The following is a 7977-nucleotide window of genomic DNA, read 5'->3' as shown; positions in this document are numbered from 1 at the left end:
CATCGCCACAGTTTAGTTCCAGTAGAGAATAGTAATATATTGTGTGTATCTACCATAGTTCTTAATTCACGAAAGGAAAAAGGTATCTTGTATTTCCCATACTTAACTTCTCAATTATTTCAGACTTGCGTAATTATTGAAACAATGAACTTTATTACCGTATATTTTTATTTTCATTTAAAAATCACTGTTGCTTTAATGAGATGTCCAAGCAATATTTTGTTTATATATGGTATCTTTGATAGCAATGCTGATTACATTATTATTTATTGGAAAAGTGGAATGTCTGTTTCTTTTTTCATCTAAATTTTAATTAACCTTCACTCATGTGAACTGTCTATGATTATGTCATATATGTCATATTGCAAGTCCCATGATATAGTCTTTTCCCATTATATTTTGTTTTAAGGTACAAAGAATTAAGCTACAATAGTACAGTAAAATTAGAATGTTGGCTACTGAAAAACATCAAGTATAGTAGTACCTTATTATTCAAGTTTAATTCATTCATTCATTCTGGGGTTGAGCTCGCAGCCTAAATTGCTTGTATCCTAAAAAATAACTTTCCCATAATCATTTGAAGTCGACATACCCATAAATACACACATTGATTGATTTGAGCAGTTTGTAATGGTAATTATTTCAAAAATTATTACCCCTAACATGAAAAATAGATATCAATACATACTGAACAATAAGAAATGACAATAATGAACAATTAACTCATCCCTTACCAATGTGGAGAGTCGTCGCTGGTGTGAGAGAAACGATATGGAGGGGTTTACAGCTTAGGCGAATCTCTCTCCATGAAAACTTATGGTACAATATCAGGAGCTGTCTCTCTTAACCGTGTGAGTGCCAACCCCTCACCAAATGATTTGACACTCAAGCCTCAGACCCTCTTTTTGGACATTTTGCTTAGCTCATCTTAGCACAAAAACTATACTTTATAAGGTAGGAATTTATGACATTTATCATTGTATAGCTCAGTACATTTCTTTCCATTGGTAGATAATGTTACATATATTGTAAAATTTTTATATATGCAGTTAATCAAAGAAAGAGAAAGAGCTAGAACTGTAATTTGTGAATGTAAAATACGTTCAGTATCGCCGAAGAGAGTAGAAAAATCAAACATAAAGTACATCCAGTGGGTTAAACATCTTTTAGTACCAATAAAGAATCATTCACATCTTGTTCACACCTCTCGATAATTTCTTTTTTCAGTTCTACAATAATCGTCTTGGGAGGTCACTGTCATGATAAAATACTAATGTTTATTACATTAAAAGTAACGACAAACCGCAAAATTGCTTTTTGAATACATACGTGGTCATGCTTCTTCATCGGATGCTTCTCAGCAAGTGGAAGATCTGGGTTGAATGTGATCTCAGGCGTAATAATCAGGTTAGTATCTGTCAGCCAGGCGGCGAGAAATTTTTAATTTCTCTCATGAATTTTTTATAGAAATTTTTGCTTGTATTCTGAGTTATTCACAGACCGAAAGTTACTGTACTGCGATGCTTAAACTTGAGTTTGTTTAACAGAACCCCACCAATTTGATTTGGCTATCAGGCAGACAGCTTCTGCTTTTAAGTTACACTCCAGAGCAAGTATGCATTGGGAACCATTGGCACCACTGTAGTTTTAAGTTATTTCCTGTGAATCTATCAAGCTACAATATACACTGGAAAAATCACACCACTTTGTGAAATGAAAAAAAAAGCAAAAATACACTTAGATGACATATATAAATTTATAGACATTAATATTGCTATATAATGCAGAAGTTTTTTTTATTCATTAGCTTCAAAAACCGTATTTAAAAACAGTCTACCTAATTCATGATGAAGGAGTTTAGATCAGTTCTGGAGTCTGAATTTTTTAATAAATCCTTGCAGGTTGTATGTAAAAAAAGTATAGTTGTAATTGTGCATTGATGAGACGTGCAATAAAGATGCAAACAACTGGTACTACTGCCAAAAGATTATTTAAAAAAAAGGACTTTTTGATCATTTTATATACTGTATAGCCATTTATTTTTACAAAATTACAGCTTATCAACTGATTGAGTCTTCTCATTAAGATATAATTTTCCACTTCTCTGGATAATGAAGAAAGAAATATGTACGACCTGCCAAACAGTACATAAATACTCATCATCATAATTAACACAAAATAGAACATGACAGTCCACCATGTGGAATTTATATTGTACTGATGGTTCCAAATCAAGTGTAGGATTTGTTACCATAGCTCTTAATAAAACCGTTTTTTTTTGTTTTCACCAAACAGTGCTTCCTTTTTTTCACCAGAACTGTGTTCCAAACTTCAGTACTCGAGATTGTTAAAGAACCATCACAAATTTTTAGCTTTCTGTATGCCTATTTCTTTAGAAGTCCTTCATAATTACTTTCCTTTGAATACAAGAAAGGGTTTACTTTCTATCAATTATATGAAGTTAGTGTAAAGGTTCAATTATGTTGGGTTTTGTCCTTGTTACACAAAAAGAAAAATGAAGATTCTAGCAGTGACTGTTAAGCATTTCCAAAAGCCCATTTTATCAAGGGATATTATGGAATAATTAACCTGATAAAAATTAAGTAATCAAACCTACCATTGAAGCCGGGTATTCATCTAACCAAAAGGAACATCCTTTTAAAGTAATCCCATCACATCTTTGAACTAGTCTCCCTTGTTTGACCCAAAAATATTTGATGAATATCACATTTATTTATGGAGATTTCATGTTTCCAGAAACAGGTTAACATATTTCAAATGAATGTATAAACTTCAACCAGTGTTAAATATCTAGTTCTAGAAGAAAATCAATTAAGGAAATTTCGTGTGAATACTTATTTTTAGTGTGTTTAGTTATGAATTTCTTAAAGAACTGCAGTTTGTTAGTTAAAATATAATTTTAGTATTAAAGACAAAACCTTTTGGTCAGTCTAAACGAGAGTTAAGTACTTGAACTCTGTGGTTTCGTCACGTGCATTTAAGAATGGATTAAATGACCCTAATAATCTACATAAGAAATGATAAGATCAAAGAAAGAACTGTAAACTTATCGTAGTATTAACGTGTCGAGGTTTTTAGTAATTATTTATTAAATGGCAATACTACTGAGTAAAGTGTCTCTTAAAAAAACAAGCAAATCAAACCTATTATTTGATTGTGGCATTTTCATAAATAAATCCTCACATTAAAATAGTTTTTATTTTGTCTTGAATTACTCACAATCGTTTGAACCACAAATATTTGAGAAATGATCCATGAACACAGAATGCATTTCAGTACACAATATCCAAACTTAAAAAAAAAAATTTCCAGAAAGGCTTATGTGAAATTTGTCAGAATCTTTATTTTATTCAATTAAACAAATTTTGGGAACTATAATTGGTTAAATTAAATATAAGCATTTATTAATCAAGACAAATCTTACAGGTCAGATCTAATAATTACTTGATAAAAGTTTTAATGAGAATACTGTTGGCCCCTTGCATTTCTCCATCCTAACTTCTTACCCTTTACTCTAATACCATGTTTGTGTTTTGTTTGGTTTGCTCACGTGCAAGACTAAGTATTTTTATATTTTCTTGTAATTTATCACTCATGTTGATTGATGCACAAAAATATTTTGTATATTTATTTTCTAGGATGTTTAAAATTTTTCTTGTGAAATCTATATGGGATATGCTTTGTTGTTTCTGAAATAGTCTTTTTGTATTTACTTTTTCTTTTAGACTTAAATTTTAGGATGTTAAATTTTGCAGTTGAAGAACCAAAGTAACCATTTTTCTTTTGAGAAACCTCTTCCATTCTGTTAAAAGTACTCTCTTGCATTTGTATTTGTACTGACATTTTTGTTGTCTGTAAAAAAAATCTCAGTCATGGTATTTGTATTGTCAGGGAAAATTACTTTTTTTTATGAGAGAATGGCATTTTATATCAATAGATAGAACTCTGTTTTAGTCATCTCAATGTGTATATCGAATAGCCCTTTTTGTCCATACCTGATTGGTAGTCATCAACATACTGAAAGGCTTGTGCATCACAAGCCCAATTTGACTAAGTGACGTATGTTTCATTAATGTAATGTGTACACTTTTTGGCTTTGAAATCAATGGTAAGCATTGATCCTGCTGAGAACTTGTATACTAAGCATTTTTAGTAATTATGGATTGAACTTTTTTATTTTTATTTAAAATGTTGGGTAAGGAAAAAGTGTGAAGAGAGAACTTGTTGAAGGAATGAAAACTAAGGTGTTTTTATTGCTAAGGATGTTATACCTACTTTGTATTGTCAGGGGTTTTGGGGCACTATGGACCAGAATCAAACACACTTCGACCTATTTTCCGTTTTATTTGATTCGCTACACATACAGTACATACAATCATTTATAACTATTCAGTTTTACCTTAAATGACACCTTAAACAGATCCTAATACTAATTTTACAGGTCACTTATTACAACCATGTTTTACAGTGAAAATGTTATGTGCACCTTAATATCTACCTAAATAATGGAGCTAATTGTCACTAATCTTCAAGCTAATGGAATAACCACTAAATTTGATACTTGACTGCGAACAAGCTTTAACACTGAACCCAAAACATATCAGCCATAACCCCAGAATATTGTTTTTTTTTTCAATATTAAACTTACCCGATGATCATATAGCTGTCAGCTCTGCTGCCCGACAGAAAAACCTACGGGCGGAATACGCCAGCGATCGCTATACAGGTGGGGGTGTACATCAACAGCGCCATCTGTCAAGTAGGTACTCAAGTACTCGATGTCAACACAGAACCAATTTTCTCTCTGTCGTGCCACTGGCAAGACCTACTAAATACGCTGTTACTAACTGGATTTGTTTTCACAACTATTTGGTGAAGTACACTATTCCAGTTTTGAGCTTTTGCTATGCAGGGGTTTTATCTTCATTTCAAAACTTGAACTCGTTTTGGATAGATTTAATTATGGTGACAAAGAGAGTATGGACTCTCTTTCACTTTTAAATGGCCGACCCTTCCCTTAGACGGAAGTGTGTTTAGGTTTTTAGTAATTTTGCTTAACACGTTATAGATCTATATATTTTATATCTCTCCGCCTTTATTAGGCCTCTTCGATTAACTTTCCTTTTATTATAAACATATAAAAATAAATTTTTATGTTTTGTTTATATGCGACCTTTCCTGATAGTAGGCGGTCCTAACTTGGAACCGAAGTTAATCAACGTTGAGCCCGTTATATCGTATTTAACCTTTAAAGAATTTAAAACTTTTTAAATTTAATGTTTTATGAAAGAATTTCTTTGATAGTCTCGTACTGTTTTCAAAGATGAACTAACGTTTAGTTTTTTTAGTCTACGCAGTTGTTGACGTTCAGGACGTTCAACATGCGCTCTATCGTTACGATAGAGAGAGAGTGTATCACAGTTTCACTTTGCAGTAAGAGTAAACCAATTCTAGCGTTTCGTTCATTCTTTCTTAGCTTAAATGGTTTAAATTCTAAATTAAAGGAACTTTTTATTTGGAAAACCTTTCAGTTTTTTCCTTTAGCAAATAACATGTTTTGACGATATATAATTGGGCTCTTCTCTCAGGTGCGAAATCTAGAGAGAAAGAGAGAGATAGAGACGGAGGGAGAGAGAGGGAAAAAAAAAAAAAAAAAAAAAACCGTTTCGTTCAAGCGGGTAACGTTGTTCTCGTTTTACTCTCCTCCCTAGTCGCTGTAGGGGAAGAAGTTAAAACGTTTCTAGGGTTTTATTCTTGTTCCCAGGCTATGTGCGGTGAGAGATTGTAAACGTAGTTTATTTGAACTAGTGTTTAGTCTCTTTCCCAGCCACTGAATTCTTTATCTTTATATATGTTTTCTGTTGCATTATACGACTGTTTTCGCAATTACTACCTTTTAATGAAGGGTAGGATTGTGTGTTTCAGGTAGAAATCAGTAAAAGTTTCGATTTCAGTGAAATAAGTGCAAAACAGAAAATCAAAGTGATAAAGTGATATGCGCAAAGTGTTACAGTGTTGCGTCCGAGGGTTCGTCTGTTCGTGCCTGTCGTTCACCTAGTCCGGGACCTCTTGCAAGCTCCCAAGCCCAGGGGAGAAGTAATGTCGAACGACTTATGGGTTCGTCAGGCCTTGATCAACGAACAGACGTTTTTCCCTCCGTGGTTTCGGGCGTATCTACCCAAGATCGCCCCACCCACACAAAGACGAGAGAGCCCATTTTACTTCTCGTCTGCGGAAGAGGTTTCTCGTAAGAAACCTTGGACCAAGGTCTCGCAGCTTATTAAGTGCAAGTCGGTCCCTTCCGCGCAAGTCCAACGGCCCAGGTGTAGCCACTGGGTCAGTTCGGACTCGCTGCAGTCTTCCGATGACTGCACACCTCCTAAGAGAGGTAAAGCGGTACCGCAACAGGCAGTAACACCGTCTGTTGCCACACCTGCTGCTGTAGACCCTAAGTGGTCTTTGCTACAGTCTATGCAGACACAGTTAGCATCTTTTTTGCAGGAGTATCGTGCGGAGAAGGTTGACGCTGCACCCGTTAGCCTACAACCTACCACGGTTGTGCGCCCAGCAGACGCTGTGGCTGCCTGCTCCCACACTCCAGCTGTGAGAGCTCCTCCACCCATGCGCAGTCGACCCTGCCAGACGCATGCTGACGTTCACAGACGCACCCGTTAGCCTACAACCTACCACGGTTGTGCGCCCAGCAGACGCTGTGGCTGCCTGCTCCCACTCTCCAGCTGTGAGAGCTCCTCCACCCATGCGCAGTCGACCCTGCCAGACGCATGCTGACGTTCACAGACGCACGGAACCCTCCGTTGACGTGCGTGTGCTACCACAACAACATGAGGGTGGAGTTAAGCTGCCGTGTTTTGACACGGTGCGTCAGCCTCCGCAACCCACTGTGGTTACCGCCACTCGCCCGCAGCAGACTAGTCAGTCAGGAGTTGAGGCTTCCCCACACAGCTTTGGTTGTTGCCAGCTCACAGACTGTCAAGCAGTTACATGACGTTGCCTTCTGGTCTGCTACTAATGCACCAGTGCTGTATGTCCTCACGCACCTGTTGTGGTTGACAGTTCAGTTTTTTGACAGTTCACAGACTGTCAAGCAGTTACATAACGTTGCCTTCTGGTCTGCTGCTAATGCACCAGTGCTGTATGTCCTCACGCACCTGTTGTGGTTGACAGTTCAGTTTTTGACAGTTCACAGACTGTCAAGCAGTTACATAACGTTGCCTTCTGGTCTGCTGCTAATGCACCAGTGAGACCCTCACTGAGATAACCTAGCTTTTCTCGGACAAGGTTCCTGTAGATGAGAAAGTGCTGTTCTCCCTCCTACTGATATTCCTTTGAGGACTCTGTCTTTTGGAGAGGAGCCTTAAGCTGCTTAGCCTCCTATGGACTTTAATTAAATCATGATGATTTTTTAAGGATCTTCGTCCAAATCTTGTAACTGCTGCTCCTCGTTTGCCTCACGTCAGAACTTACACTAGGCCTAGCTACTTCGAAGCCGTTGTTGTTAAGCTAGTGCTCTCTCGCTCTCCTAGAGAGCGTTACGTCGGCTAGGCGACTGGTTTTTGCACCAGGAGGAGTTTTAGGGATACAGCCTTTTGATTTCCCTTCTTTTTATCTGGCTTATAGAGCGAGAGTCTGATAGGACACGAGAGTTCTCAGCTTGGGAGTTCATGCCTCTGCCCAGGTAGACTTCTCAATTCTGGTAGACTCCTCAATTCTGGTAGACTCGGCCAGGCGCATAGCCAGGAGACGCTCCAGTTGTTTACAGGTCAACTTTTCAACTTTTGTCGAGCCTTTGAAGTTTTGCTGTACTATTATGTCACACATAACAAGGCTTCCAGGGATGGTAAATGGTTCCGCTTCAGTCGCTAACCCCGTCTGTTGCCACACCTGCTCCCGTAGACCCTAATGGGCTTTGCTGCAAGACATGCAGTCCAAGCTTGT

The 7977-nt window shown here is 37.1% G+C and overlaps 1 protein-coding gene across 3 annotated transcripts in view; it reads left to right on the top strand.

The window, feature by feature from the left end:
- The window catches only part of LOC137623337 (dnaJ homolog subfamily C member 25 homolog), a 52679-nt gene extending 50947 nt beyond the window's left edge, over positions 1-1732 (top strand). Inside the window, exons 6-7 of one of the 3 annotated variants that reach the window (XR_011040600.1) lie at positions 1-954; positions 1228-1732. The exon at positions 1-954 is cut by the window's left edge and continues 1603 nt beyond it. The gene's annotated coding sequence lies outside the window, so the exon portion shown is untranslated. The other 2 variants (XM_068354147.1, XM_068354146.1) reach the window with 2 other exon arrangements.
- Positions 1733-7977: the final 6245 nt, after the last annotated feature.

Source organism: Palaemon carinicauda, chromosome 30, assembly GCF_036898095.1.
Source record: "Palaemon carinicauda isolate YSFRI2023 chromosome 30, ASM3689809v2, whole genome shotgun sequence".
Taxonomy (NCBI): Eukaryota; Metazoa; Arthropoda; class Malacostraca; order Decapoda; family Palaemonidae; genus Palaemon; species Palaemon carinicauda.
This window is presented reverse-complemented; position numbering and strand designations above follow the sequence as displayed.